Raw genomic sequence first — 16,706 nt, forward strand, 5'->3', positions numbered from 1 at the left:
TCAAAATGCAGCACCTCACATTTATCAAAATTAAATTCTATCTGCAACTTCTTAGCCCATTGGCCCATCTGGTCAAGATCCAGTTGTTTTCTGAGGTAACCTCCTTCACTGTCCACTATGCCTCCAATTTTGGTGTCATCTGCAAACTTACTAACTATACCTCTTATGCTCACATCCAAAGCATTTATATAAATGATGAAAAGTAGTGGATCCAGCATTGATCCTTGTGGCACTCCACTGGCCACAGGCCTCCAGACTGAAAAACAACCCTCCACCACCAATGTCTACCTTCTACCTTTGAGCCAGTTCTGTATCCAAATGGCTAGTTCTCACTGTATTCCACGAGATCTAACCTTTGCTAACCAGTCTCCCATGGGGAACCTTGTTGAACATCTTCCTGAAGTCCATATAGATCAAGCCCATCACTCTGCCCTCATCAGTCCTCTTTGTTATTTCTTCAAAAAAATTCAAAAGTTTGTGAGACATGATTTCCCACACACGAAGCCATGTTGACTATGACTAATCAGTCCTTGCTTTTCCAAATACATGTACATCCTATCCCTCAGGATTCCCTCCAACAACTTGTTCACCACCGACATCAGGCTCACTGATCTATAGTTCCCTGGCTTGTCCTTACCACCTTTCTAAAACAGTGGCACCACATTAGGCAACCTCCAGTCTTCTGGCCCCTCACCTGTGACTATCAATGATACAAATATTTCAGTGAGTGGCCCAGCAATCACGTCCCTAACTTCCCACAAAGTTCTCAGTTACACCTAATCAGGTCCTGGGGATTTATCTTCTTTCATGCTTTTTAAGGCATCTATCACTTCCTCTTCTGCAATATGGCCATTTTTCAAGATGTCACCATCTATTTCCCTACATTCTATATCTTCCATGCCCTTTTCCAGAGTCAACACTGTTGCAAAATTCTCATTTCATATCTCCCCCATCTCCTGCAGCTCCACACAAATGCAGCCTTGCAGATCTTTGAGGGGCCCTATTCTCTCCCTAGTTACCCTTTTGTCTTTAATCTGTTTGTAAAAACCCTTTGGATCCTCCTTAATTCTATTTGCCAAAGACATCTCATGTCCCCTTTTCGCCCTCCTGATTTCCCTCTTAAGTGTACTTTGACTGTCTTTGTACTCTTCTAAGGAATCATTCAATCTCTCTTGTCGCTACCTGATATATGTTTCCTTCTCTTTCTGAAGCAAACCCTCAATTTATTTCATCATCCATCATTCCCTACACCCACTAGCCTTTCCTTTTAGACCGACAGGAATATATTATCTCTGGACTCTCGTCATCTCATTTCTGAAAGCTTTCCATTTTCCAGTCGTCCATTTACCTACGAACATCTGCCCCCAATCAGCTTTTGAAAATTCTTGCCTAACGCCATCAAAATTAGCCGTCATCCAAGTTAGTATTTCAACTTTCAGACTTGGTCTATCCTCTACCATCACTATTTTCACACTTAGAATTCTGGTTGCTGGCCCCAAAGGGCACCTCAGTCACTTGCCCGGCCTTATTTCCGAGAAGTAGGTCAAGTTTGCACCTTCTCTAGTGGGTACATTCACATATTGAATCAAAACATTTTCATGTACACACTTAACAAATTCTTGTCCATCTAACCCCTATTACTCTCTGAATTTCATCATTTGTCTATTACCCATTATTTATTCATCCCTGTTACCATGTATGTCATTCAGTCTCTTCCCTGACATTTAATTCTCTCCCGATTACACTGTCTTTCACTCTCTCTCTCACTCTCTTTCTCTCTGTGTGTATTGAAGCCTTCATCTTAACCCCAATCCCTCTATTCAATATCTTGTATTTACTCCGGTTCCTATTGGTCAGTATTTAGCATTTACTATCATTCTTTACTCAACCCGTTCGCTATCTGTATTTGATCTTCTCTACTTCCTTGTGGTTATCCATCTCTCTTGCTTTGTATTCATCCCTCTTCCTGTTACTCTGTTTTTAATCATTTTCCTAATACTTTAATCTTCTCACAATTACTCTCATTGCACCACTCAACTTAAATAGCAAACATGTCAATCATTAACCTTCACTCTGTATTCAACATTCTCCCTATTACTCTCTCATTAGTACTCTCACTGTTGCTCTTCATTTAATCCTCCGCACTCCGGATTTACACATATCCATTCCCATGCATTTAACCCTGTCCCTGCTCTGCTGTATACAACTTTCTCCTCATTACTCTCTATTTTGTTCTTTTTCTTTTACTCTGTGTTAACTCCCCTTCCTTTTTCCCTTTACTGAACACTCATTTTCAAAGTTTGTGAGAAGATTCGAAGCTCGGGTGCTCGTTGTTGTGGTTCTGTTCGCCGAGCTGGGGAATTTGTGTTGCTGACGTTTCGTCCCCTGTCTAGGTGACATCCTCAGTGCTTGGGAGCCTCCTGTGAAGCACTTCTGTGATCTTTCCCCCGGCATTAGTAGTGGTTTGAATCTGCCACTTCCGGTTGTCAGTTTCAGCTGTCCGTTGCAGTGGTCGGTATATTGTGTCCAGATCGATGTGCTTATTGATTGAATCTGTGGATGAGTGCCATGCCTCGAGGAAGTCCCTGGCTGATCTCTGTTTGGCTTGTCCTATAATAGTAGTGTTGTCCCAGTCGAATTCATGTTACTTGTCATCTGCGTGTGTGGCTACTAAGGATAGCTGGTCTGTCGTTTCGTGGCTAGTTGGTGTTCGTGGATGCGGATCGTTAGCTGTCTTCCTGTTTGTCCTATGTAGCCCTTGCATGGGATGTAATGTAGTGTACAAAATCCCATGCAAGGACTGCACAAAACACAACATAGGACAAACAGGAAGACAGCTAAAGATCCGTAACCATGAACACCAACTAGCCACAAAATGACAGACCAGCTATCCTTAGTAGCCACACACGCAGTTGACTAGCAACATGCATTCGACTGGGACAACACTACTATTATAGGACAAGCCAAACAGAGAACAGCCAGGGAATTCCTAGAGGCATAGCACTCATCCACAGATTCAATCAATAAGCACATCGATCTGGACCCAGTATACCGACCACTGCAGCTTTCAGCTGGAACTGACAACCGGAAGCGGCAGGTACAAATCACTATAAATGCTGGAGGAAAGATCACAAAAGCACTTCACAGGAGGCTCCCAAGCACTGAGGATATCCCTTAGTCAGGGGAAGAAACGTTTGCAACACAGATTCCCAGCTCGGTGAAAACTCATGTTCCTCCCACTATTCAACACTTTCCCTACTACTCTGTATTAGATCCTCTCAAGTTCTACAAATGTGATAACCCATCATCAAGTCACTCTGCATTTGCAATTTCATAGTACATGACACTGACCCAATAAGGACAAAGCTGGTTCCTCGAGTGAGCAGGATGCCTGACACTCCTGTTTGTATCTGTCAGCCAGGACTCCCTGATTGTACCAGGTTAACAGCCCCACTCAGTAAACACATATTCAACAAGATCCATCTGGCTGACCAAATTGCAATCCCTCCAGCTTCCCCTGCATTAACCCTCTCCCTGTAATCAGGGCTCTCACTGTTATTCATTATGTACTTTATCCCTGTTATTTTCTGTTAAATCCGCTCCCTTTCTCTTTTCAACCCCATTGTTCTGTATTCAGCTCTCTCCCAATTAATCTCCCCTTAACCTCTTCTATTATCTATTTAATTCTCTCCCTATTACAATCTTTAACGCTATCTATATCTGTATTTAAACCTCTCTCTCTTTCTCCATTGCTCTTTAATGATCGCCCTCTAGCCCCACCATCCCCATATCTGGAATATGTGTTGTCTCTCCACAATAACCAGAGACTGGGATCCCTGCCTGATCATTCCCCACTACCTCTAACATGGGACCACTGCTGCTCTGTGCTGCTGCCCCTCTGGCCAACGCTGGGAAAGACAGTTTCATCCCAATGCACTGGAGGAGCTCAGCAGCAGCCCCTCATGGTCAGACGCAGTATTGCTGGTTGGAAGAAGAAAGGTACAACTTTATCATGAACTAATGCAGTATTGATGCATAAATACGAACAACTACAATACACCACAGTATTTACATACAAACATGAACAGTTCTAATACACAACAATATGTAGATATAGTCTTGAACATCTTCAGTGCAAACAATATTTAAGTTCAAATGCATAATAATATTACATGTAAACACAATCAGGTCTAATGCACAATATTTGTACAGACACAAACAGCTCCAACGTGTAACAATATATAATGTATATAAGACACATAAAACATGAAATAATGTGTATATGAAGGACTTGCAGGAAGGAAGTGAATGCACTGTTGTGAAATGTACAGATGACACAAAATTAGGAGGGAAGGCAAGTTGGCACATTGGATGTGCTTTCTTAGGTACAGGGATGGTGGTGATCTTCTTGAAGAAGATGTGGGCTTCAGCTTGTTGGAGGGAGATGTTGAAGATGTCGGTGAATACCTCTGCCAGTTGGTCCGTACAGGATCGAAATACACGGCCAGGGACTCCATCAAGGCCTGTCGCTTTCCTTTGGTTGACTCGCAGGAAAACTGTTCTGATGTGTGCAGCAGTGAAAGAGGGAACAAGTGTCTCTGGGACTATTGGGGCAGGCATCACTCCACCGCTGGCATTCTGCTCAAACCGAGTAGAGAAGGCACTGAGAGCCTCAGGGAGGGACATGTTTTTGTCCGCTAGCTTGCACTGCTTCATTTTGCATCCCAGAATTCTTCAGGCCTTGCCATAGGCAGCAGGAGTCTGTTTAGCAGGTATGGCCCTCTCATGTGGTCTGGTCCTCCCTCTTGGCATCCCTGATGTCCCTGCAGAGGTCACATCTGGATTCCCTGCATAGGTCGGGCTCTTCCCACTTGAATGTTGTTCGTCTGGTCTTCAGTCAGGAGTTGATTTCCTGATTCACTGAAGGTTTATGCTTGGGGAACAATCGGATTGAATTCTTCAATCCACAGTCCTCCATCATTTGCCTATGATGTCTGTGATGGTGGTGGTGTCTTCATCCTGGATTCCCACTGAGTACTTTCACACATTCCAGTCCACCAATTCTAAACAGTCCCAGAGACTGTCATTCACAGCCTCTGACCAGCATTGTACTTCCTTTTGTAAAGGGTCCTCCCATTTCAGCTTCTGCGAGTAAGCTGTTTCCACATGTCGGAGAGACTAGGACCTGAGGGCACAGCCTCAGACTGAAGGGAACAACCATTGGAACTGAGACAGGAGTTAGTTTCTCCAGCCAAAGGGTGCTTCAGCTATGGAAATCATTGCTTCAGAGTGTTAGGGGGGCCTGGACATTGACAGCGTGATGATGCTGCCCCTTTCCCAAGGTTGTGTGTCCTTGTTTTTTTGCTTAGTGTGTTTGTAAATGCAACGGTTCCGGAAGTCGAGTTTGGATGGGTTGCAGAGTCAATTTTGTGATTGCTAACAGAAACTGCCTCAGGCAAAAAGGCTTTCAAATATACAAACGTCTGCAATGAAAGGGGTGTGGCCAATTCTCCCACCTCGGATTTCCTCTGGTCTGGTTTAGTTTGGGTTGGTGTTTGGAAGTTGTCAGATTTTTAAACTGCAGGTAAAAGGAACAGCGACATGGTCGAAGTTGTTCCATGCTGAATCTCTCTCTGAAATCTCTCCTGTATTGGGTGCTTATGGAAGTTGTTGGAGGAATTTTGAACAATCATTAAGTTGGGACAGTCTGTTGGGTTTTTGGATGGGTTAAGTTATTCAGTCTTCTGTTCTCTTTTGTTTGCATTTCATTCGATAATCTGTATATAAACTCTGTTCTACTTAAACCGATGAATGTTCACCTGCTCCATCAATCCTGGAATACCCACTTTACACATGTACAAAACAAGTAGAACAGTTAGGGTCTGGGCTACCATCTTAAAATACTTTTAGAGGGTCTGGTCCAGGACAAATGTGTTAAAAATAGTGAAATATGGGTTCCTGGTTAGTAAGAGAATCAAAGGTTGTGTGGAGAGGGCCAGAGAATAGAATTGAGAAACAGATCGTTCATGATCAAATGACAGAGCAGACTCGATGGGCTGAATGGCCCTATTCAGCTGCTACATTGTGTAGCGGAATGATCCAGTCTATAACAACATTTATGTATGGACACAAACAGCTCCAACATGGAAAAAGTGTATGTGTTACATCCTTGGTTCAAACATGGACGACACAACTGGAATCCTGCCTTTCATTGAATATTTCTCTGTCTTGTTTATTTCCATTCGGCTTAGGTCCTTGAACTGACGGAACAGTTCCACAATCAGGATGCAGGAGGTACAGATATTGATATTTTGATTTTTCTCAGGTTGCTGCAATGCCCCATTGAGAGCAATCTGTGCACAGTGACCTGCTGAAGGGTTCACTTGTCCTTTTTCAGGGGAGGAAGTCTCATGATCAGACAGAGACAGAACCACACCCGAGGGACACAGAAACACGCCCACACCCTCACATACACACATGCACATGCAAGCAGAAGAATTCCACACACAGAAATGCATTCAAAGTGAGATATAGGAACATACTGACAAATAAAAACACACACACGCACACACATTCAACTCACAAACAAGCACAAATGCACAATAACACAGTCCAACTGAAATGTGAGAACACACCTATACAAAGACTCAAGAAATATCCCCACACCCTCACAACACACACAGGAACACAATCAGAGTCCAGAATGGGGCACATATACTCACATAGGCTTGAGCATGCACACACACACGCATTCACACACTTAAACACATGGAAACAGATATACTAAGACTGATAGGAACACACCCACGTATGGTCAGAATGCACACATGTCCACACACAAAGAAATACAGTCATATTGAAAGAGTTGAACAAAACTACACATGTACACACATACAGTCAGACATACTCACAGAGAAAGGAACACACCCATGTACATACCAAATGCACTCATATCCACATACACAGAAATACAGTCATTCTGCGATATAGGAACGCAGACACAGAATCACACCCACACCCTCACACACTTACAGAAACAAACTCATTGTAAGAGACATTACACACCAACTTAAAAGAATGACAGCAACTTCTTGAACATATACAAAAACACATTCAAACACACTTACGGAACTATCACCACAATTAGATATAGACAGAGTGACACTCAGAAACAAACACAGAGAGATCCTGCTGGGGGCACAGAAAGATCATGACACACAGACAGACAGCCAAACACAGTCTGAACAACATACTCACCTGCTTAAACAAGAGCACAGCCAGGCAGAAACACACTCCCCAATCCCACAATAATATAATGACACTCAGAGACACAAACACATCGGTTCACAGAACATATGCACACACAAAACCACATCGTCATTGAACTGCAATCCCAAAACAGCATACACACAGGCACAAATACAACAGATGCACATGTGCAAAACACAGACAACTAGGCAATCACACAGGTACAGTAACATACGCCAACATAAAAACATCCACCTTCACAGAAACAATCTCAGACGGAATAGCATTCCCAAACACATGTACGCATGAATCGAACTACTTCCCAACACACACAAAGGGAAAGCCACACTGACATTCAAAAACACAATCATAATGTGTCACACTCAGGGACATGTCCAAGGACAAATACTGAGGGACACACACACACAGGGAGATCCCCACAAAGGGAATGAAGCAACCCCCCCAAACCCCGACACACACACACACACACACACACAGATCCCCACAAAGGGAACAAAGCCCCCCACCCCAGCCCCCCTCCATACACACACAGTGAGATCCTCACAAAGGCAATGACGTCCCACCTCACACACACAGGGAGATCCCACAAAGGCAATGAAGCCCCCCTCCCCCAACACACACACACAGGGAAATCCCCACAAAGGCAATGAAGTCCCCCACACTCTCACACACAGACACAGATACACAGGCACCCTCACACACTGAAAGGGATACGCATGAACACACTTCCCGCCCAGCCACAGGGAGAGGAATGGGAGATGGTCAAACTCCAGCAGACTTACTTACAGTAATGTGTCAAAGCATTGCTGGCTGTACCTGCACACTTTGTATTTTGCAAATCACTGTCTGGGAAAGATCAGTGAATGAAAGGATTTGAGTCAATGCAAGTGAGCATGTGCTGAACTGAGACAACAAGTATCTGACATGGTCAATGTGAGAAGCAGACACAGAGAGCGCGCGAGAGAGACAGAGACAGAGAGACAAGAAGGATAGACATAGAGAAAGACAGAGAGACTGACAGACAAACAGATAGGTAGAGAGAGAGAGGGAATGATACAGGCAGGGACACATACAGAGTGAGACAGAGAGAGAGCAAGAAGCTGAGAGATGGGGGGACAGCGTGAGAGAGGAACAGAGGAACAGGTAAAGACAGACAAACGAGGCAGGGAGGTAGAGACAGCAATAGCCTTATGAACGAAGTAGACAGAAGGTGGACTCAATAAACACACTCAAATAAAAATGTGCATGTTACAATAACCCACTCAGATGAGAAGATCACCACCACCCAGAACCTTTCTGTTGTGAGCTGAACAGAGAGAGGCTGACAGTCATCATGGTGCAGGAGGGATTGTTTCTGTCCCTCCCCCCTCCGCTCCTTCAAGGAAAATTCAGTGACCCCTCCTGCCACAGTCTTTAACACTCATCCACAGGGCAGTCCATGAAGACCAAATGTTCCAGCTGAACCCATCACTCACAGCGTGTCCATCATTTGGAATCACTCCTGCAGCCTCTTTCCATCCTACCCTGCCCCGGATAGTCACCCCCCTCTTGCTCCATTACCTGCTGTCCCTCAGTATCGCTGAAGGGGATTGCAGATAAATTATTGCGAATGTTTTGAGGGATGATGTGGGAGGGTGCTCAGGTGCACATGGAAAAGCGGGTTTGATGGTACAATTGCATCAATCATAATTTTTTGGGCTGGCAGAGTGATCAGACACGAAGGGCTGAATGGCCTCTTGCTGCTCATTGTGTGCCCCAGTGTGTGTCAATCTGTCAGTCAATCAGGGATAGCAGCATGCTCCTGAGCATGGTGAATGGGGACCCATCCCGTTACTGCCTTCCCCATCCTCCACTGGGGGTTATACTCAAATCCATGTGAGTGTGCTGATGGAATCCTGGCTGTACATCTGCAATTCCTGCCCTGGGAACACCGCGGCTGCCTCTTGAGCTCTCTCAGTTGTTTTATTAATTCATTAAGTGATGAATTTACATGACCAGTTGGTGCACTGCATTCCTGAACTTCGCTCTGAACTTGGGCAGAGTCGCAGCATAAAATAATGTGTTTGTGCTGCAGCTGAAGTTTTTCAGCATTTCTCCAGTAAATACAACAACTTTGACATGACTGTACTTCCAACGATTCCCTCCTTTAATGTTATTGTACAAGACACTTGCACCCTGCACGAACCACAGAAGTATGAAGCTGATGGATATGGTGAGGAGGGAAATGACCGACTTCCTCCGGCTCTCCATCTCTGCATCTTTGTGACTGTCTCCCTTCCTCTGACCCCTCAGGCTCTTGCGTACTCGACTGGCCACTAAAATGTGCCTTACCGTCAGAGTGTTCATCAACAGAATTAACACAAATGGAATTAAAGGGTTTAAAGTGATATTGAACCACTTAAACCCCAGCCACCTGGGATCAGTAAAATAACCTCTCTTTGCATGACAATACCACTGAACATTGTCAATTATCCTCCACGGTTCAAACCGAAAATAGAAGGGAATGCTTTTTGAACAGAGCAGAATGCCAGTTGCAGCCAGAGTCACAGCCGAGGCTTTCTCTGTCCAATATTTTCTCTTCAGTTTCAGACAGGAAATGGCCACAAAACGTTCAAAGGAGAAAATGACAGTAAACCAGACAGAACAGTCTGTGGCTGCACGAGCCAAGACAAAGACAGCACTGCACACCGGAATGATATCCAGGAAAGATCCTGGGTAGTAAAGGTATTTGAACTGCCACAGAATGATCTCTGTGAGAATGAACAGGATATCCGATGCTGCCATAGCCAACATGCAGTGCCTTGTGCAGTTAGAGAGGTTACATTTTCCCCGTGCGAGAACCAAAACCACCAGGAAATTAACTGAAAGACACAGGAGGGAAAATGCAAATTAGAAATTAATTATCATACATTCTCTGTGTTGGTTCAGAGAGCAATCGAAGATCTCAACACCTAACTGGGGAAGCTGGGAGTGTTCAGATATCGAGTTTGAATATGACATCTTCAATGGCCTGACCCAATGTTTGAAGCAGCTCAATCCTGTGTTTGACTACCAGTGGGCAGGCAATCAACAGATGGCAGAGGACATTGTCTTTAAGATGAAAGGGAAGAGATTCAGAGGGGGTCTGATCAGGATGTTTTCACCCAGAGAGTGGAGAAGGTGTGGTAATTCATTCCCTGAAGGGTCATGGAAGCAGGAAACCTCACAACCTCAAAAACTACCTGGACGAACACTTGAAGCATCATAGTATTTGAGACTACGTGTATAGTGCTGGTAGCTGGAATGGGTGTAGATTCCGTGTAGCTTTTAGAGCACAAACTGGGTGGAACGAAGGACCTCTTCAGCATCGTTGCATTCTATTCTTCCAAGAATTACTTCTGGGGGAAGATTGGGAAGTGAAGCATTTTATTGGAATAACTGAAAGGGGTTTGAATGCTGAAAGCATGAAACAGAATCAGATACAACTGGCAAAACCCAACAGGTATGGCAGCATCTTTGGGGAGAGAAACAGAGGGAGGGGAATCACTGTTCATCTAAACATGGGTCACTGAACTCAAAACATCATCTCAGGTTTCTCTCTACACAAGCCCCTATCTTTTCAAGCAAAAACACAAAGATTCATTTGTAACAGGGAATTGAGGTTGATAGTCACCTACAATGGAACCTTTGGTAAACTGCTCCTCACTTACCAGGCATAGTTGGAGTCATAAAGATGTACAACACAGAACCGTTGTACACTGAGGAAAATTTATTCGCTGACCACTCCAACTCTAATTTTGGTGTCATCTGCAAACTTACCAACTGTATCTCCAATGTTCACATCTAAATCATGTATATGAATGAGGAAACACCGTGGATTCAGCACCGATCCTTGTGGCACACCACTGGTCACAGGTCTCCAGTCTTAAAAGCAAACCACCACTACGACCTTCTGTCTTCTACCTTCAAGGGACTTCTGTCCAAGAGGATGGGCCTCCATTAGTTTAATGCAATCTAACATTGCTAACTACTCTACCATGAGGAAACTGATTGAATGCCTTCCTGAAGTCCAGATAGATCACATTCACCGTTCTGCACCATCAATCCTCTTCGTAACTTCTTCAAAAAACAGAATCAAGTTTGGTAAATATATTTTCCCATGCACAAGGCCATGTTGACTGTCTTTAATCAGTCATTGCCAATTAAAATACGTGTAAATCCTCTCTCCAAGGACTCCCTCCAACAACTTGCCCACCACCAATATCAGGTACACCAGTCTATAGATCCCTGGCTTTCCCTTATTACCTTTCTTAAATAGTGGCACCACGTTAGTTAACCTCCAGTCTTCTGGCATTTCACCTGTGACTATCGATGATACAATATCTCAGCAAGGTACCTAGCAATCACTTCCCCAGTTTCCCAAAGAGTTCTCGGGTACATCTGATCAGGTCCTTGGGACATATCCACCTTTATATGCTTTCAGACATCCAGCGCCGCTTCTTCTGCAATATGGACATTTTTCAAGAAATCCCCATTTATTTCCCCTCATTCTGTATTTTTCATGTCTTTCACCACAGTAAATAATGGTGCAAAAATACTCAATTAGTATTTCCCCCATTCCCAGCATTTCCACACATCGGCTGCCTTGCTGACCTTTGAAGGGTCCTATTTTCTCTTTAGTTAGGCTTTTGTCCTCAATATATTTATGATACCCCATTGGTTTCTCCTTAAGCCTATTTGCCAAAGCCATCTCATGTCCCCTTTGTGACCTCCTGATTTCCCTCCGAAGTATACATCTTTATCCTTTTCTAAGGATCCACTCGACCTCTGCAATCTATATCTGACATATGTGTCCTTCTTTCTCTTACTAAAACATCAAATTCTCTCGTCATCCAGCATTCCCTACAGTTACCAGCCTTGCTTTTCATCCGAACTGGACTCACGTTGTCTCATTTGTAAGGTCTCCCATTCTCCCCTGTCCCTTTACCTGAGAACATCTGTACCCAGTTAACCTTTGAAAGTACTTGCCATTTATTTTTACATTAAAAAATGGCTATTTTATGTAATTTCAACTTTTAGATCCGGTCTATCCTTTTCCATCAGTGTACTATAACTAAGTGAATTATGCTCACTGGCTCAAAAGTGCTCCCCAACTCACACCCAACTCACTTGCCCTGCCTTATTTCCTTAGAGCAGTTCAAGTTTTGTGCCTTCTCTAGTAGGCCCATCCACATACTGACTCAGAAAATGTTCTTGTACACACTTACCAAATTCCTCTCCATCTAAACCCTTAATACTACGGACGTCTATGTTTGGAAAGTTAAAATTCCCTCTCATTCCCACTATATTGTTCTTACAGAGATCAGAGATCTCCTTACAAAGTTTCTCCTCAAATTCCCGCTGACGGTGGGGCTGGGTTCATAATACAATCCGAATAAGGTGATCATTCCTTTCTTATTTCTCAGTTCAACCCAAACGACTTCCCTGCACGTATTCCGAGGAAAATCCTGTAAGTACAGCTGTAATGCCATCCCTTATCAAATACACAACTTATCCTCTTCTCTTGCTTCTCCTTTCTTTCCTTCCCACAGCCTTTGTATTCTGTAACATTAGGTTGCCAGGCCTGTCCACCCCTCATCAACATCCCCACAATTGCTATGATTTCTAAATCCCATTTGTCTAACCATTCCCTAAGTTCATCTGTTTTCCCTGTTTGGAATCTTGTACTGAAACAAATTCAGTTTAATTTATCAATCCGAACTCATTTTCTGCCTTGTTCCTGCCTGCCCTGACTGTTTGAATGCTTCCTTTTCCCAAATGTTACAGTCTGAGACTGACATTTTTCTCACTATTTCCCTGGGTCCCACCCACTGCCCTGGTTCCCCGTTCCCACCACACCCCTACCTTATTAGTTTAAATCCACCTGAGCAGATCTAGCAAATCTCCCTGCTAGTATATTAGTCCCCTTCCAAATCAGATTCAATCTGTTCTCCTTATACAGGTCACTTCTATCCCAGGTTCCAGTGATAACAAAATATGAACCCTTGTCTCCTGCACCAATACCTCAGCCACACATTCATCTGCTCTATCCTCCTGATCCTATACTCACTAGCTCTTGGCATTGAGACTTATACAGATATTACTACACTCAAGGACGCCCTTTTAAATTCCTGCCTAACTTCTTATATTCTCCATTCAGAATTTCATCTTTTCTTCCTTCCTATGTCATTAGTTCCAATATGCATAATGACCTCCTGCTGGTGCCCCGCCCCTTTCAGAATATTCTGCACCTTCGCCAAGAGATCCTTGATCCTGGCAGCAGCAAGACAGCACTCCATTTTGAGTTTTTGCTCTTGGCCACAGAAACGTCCATCTGAGCCTTTGACTACCTTGATCGTTTGGAAACTGACGTGCCACTTGTTACATTAGAGCCAGACTTGGTACCAGAAACGTGGCTGTTCATGTTGCATTCCCCTAACAGTCTATCACCCCTCATGTTTTCCACAACAGCATGCTTGTTTAAAATGGGCGTTGCCGCCAGAGACTCCTGCACTACGAGCCTCCCACTCCTACCTTTCCTGAAGGTAACCCAACAAACTGATTGCATCTGTGGTTATTCTCTCTTCCTATAAGTGCTATCCATCACACCCTGACCTCCTATAAATTCCTTATTGCTTCAAACTGCTGCTCCAACCAAATCCATGCCATCTGACGGCATCCATAAACAAACACACTTACTGTAGATCCTCATCATCAGTAACATGGAAGCTGTCCGGAAAATCCCATATCCGACAGGAAGATTATATCACTCTACTAAAGGCCACCATTGCGGCTGAGCAATCTGCAGACCCAGAAAATATCCCAGTCTTACTGCGCTAAAAGGCACAGCTCTAGGCTAAGTTATTGCCTATCCTTTTTATTTTCACATTTTCATCAAGAGACAGACCTCAATAAAACATAAAACCAAAAAGAACTCACTCTACTCACGATGGGAGACTTACACAAAAAATGTCAGCAAGATTACAAGTAAAAGCCTGTGCCATGAATTCTCCCACACAGGTTCCTCCAAGGTCAGCTGTGATTTCTGTGTTGTTGCTTTTTCCTAGATGCCCTCTGGTGCCCAGAAATACATGAACTCAAAAAGCGAAGGCAGTCGTTGTGCAGATTCACTGATGTGGCAAAAGTGAGGACTGCAGATAATGGAGATTAAGAGTCGAGAGTGAGGTTGTGGAAAGCGCAGTAGGTCAGGCAGCATCTGAGAAGCAGGAAAATCGACGTTTCGGACATTCCTGATGAAGGGATTGTGCCCAAAACATCTATTTTCCAGCTTCTAGGAAGTCCTTTTCCAGCACCTCGCTCTACATTCACTGCTGTGTCAGACAGCAGTGTAGGTTTCTCTGTCTCTCTCTTTCGCTGACCATGTGATCTCTAACATTGTCTCTCTTCCTCCTTTTTAAATCGTCGTTGCTTTGGTCTTTCTTTTCCCCAAATTTTGAAAACAATGCAATAGCTTATAAAACAATAATTCCCCTTCCTGGAGTTCATGGAAATCAGCTCTGCCACGGAAGATCCTGCAAAAAAGGAGCAGCTCTTACAGCTACAATCTTTGCCCGTCCTAGAATCTTCTAGTCACTACAATACAAAAGTCAGGAGCTGTTGCACCTGAGAAGATATTATTATTTGACGGCTAATGCTAACAGATCTGAGAAAGGTTTGTTTCACCATTAAAGGCACAAACCACGATCGAAGTCCCCTGACATGCTGTCCTTTTCCAGCACCTCACTCTACATTTTCTAAACTGAGGATGTGTGAACTCACTGAATTCCTCATAGTTTGTTTTAGAAAGTCAAATGTTCAAAATGTTCTAATTTTTCTTCTACATTCAGTCATCAAATAATACAAAATGCAAATCATGAACTGTGACTTTTTATTACATTCTCTGCATTATCTGACTCAAATAAGTTGGGAACGTTCTTGTTAATATTTTATGAATAAACTACACAATGCAAAAGAAAACAGGCAATTCAGTATTGCAATTACTGAGTACGACAGCTCAAATCCTTTGGATAATAAAATACAATATAGTAAAAATCCAGTCCGTGTTCCAGTGGTGGAAACGGACAACACAGACACAGGCTATTCAAGGCGCCAAGCGAATTCATTCTAACACTCCTCAGTCTTTCTACAATTCCACAGAAATGCTCGGAAGTTATGGCACTGCAAGATGTCATTCATGTCTTCATCAACTGAACAAACTAGCTCCCTTGGATGCTGCCTGACCTGCTGCGCTTTTCCAGCAACACATTTTCATCCCAGGAATCTGAGACTAAATTACTGATCGTCTGCCACTGTCTGACTTTTGGGCACAATATGCCCATGTGTCATTGTCAGAGTGACCCCACAGAGAATCCTCAGACAGATTCACACAAATTCAAAGGTGCAAGGAACTTACCAGGAATTGTTACAAACGGAAGAGTCGTGATAAATATTTTCCACACAGCATAAATTGAAAATGTCATTTTCTTCCTCAATCACTTTGTGATGTCAATTTCTCTGTACACAATGCCGAGATGATATAATCTCAAAGCCTTTCATTTATACCTGCTGGCATCGTCTGGGGGACGGTTACATTACAATGCGGTTCAATCAATTTATTTACAAAATTGAACAAACAGGTGACAGCGGTGAGTTAACTCCCAGTTGTCACAGAACATTTTTAGAACTGAGATTTACTGGATGTTGCAAATCACAAATGGTCGATCGCAAACATTGGAAAATGCATATTGAAGAAAATCATAGAATCCTTACAATGTGGAAGTAGGCCAATGGGCCCATCGAGTCCACACCGACCCTGCAAAGACTATCCCACCCAGACCCACCTGCTGTCCCTGTGAGGCAGCAGAGCTAAGCACTGAGCCACTGTGCCATCCTGTCCATTGACACCCCAACACCATCTGTCCAACACTGAAATCTCATTTTACTTCAATGTCATCCTTCCCTCACCTTTGACCATTTGGAAATTAAATTCCGGTTGTTGAGTGTCTCTCTGAGAAATGTTCTCCTCAACACTGGGATGTGGCTTCCCTGGATTTCAGCGGCTGCTCTGTGAAGGGATGATAGTTGGTTAATGGAGACGACACATTGTACGTTTTAATAAATCAAACGTCGTGATTGAATTCCTCTCCCTCCACAGATACAGCGTCTGAATCAAATATAATTTCTCCAGTGTAGGCAATAATTGAAATCAGTAAAATAATCACTGAAAATGCCCTCAAAGGCTACGCAAACTCCAATCAATACAGATCCTTCTACTGGGATACAAATATCCTGGACATTGTGCAGAGCTGACTCTGAGACACACCTGATCTGTGCAGAAGCACATGGGGCTGAGTCATTCTCTCTTCCCTGCAGTGTACTGCACATGTACAGAGAAGAAACTTAAAACATCTGACTGATGG

The sequence above is a fragment of the Hemiscyllium ocellatum genome, chromosome 10 (assembly GCF_020745735.1).
Source record: "Hemiscyllium ocellatum isolate sHemOce1 chromosome 10, sHemOce1.pat.X.cur, whole genome shotgun sequence".
In the NCBI taxonomy this organism is placed as follows: Eukaryota; Metazoa; Chordata; class Chondrichthyes; order Orectolobiformes; family Hemiscylliidae; genus Hemiscyllium; species Hemiscyllium ocellatum.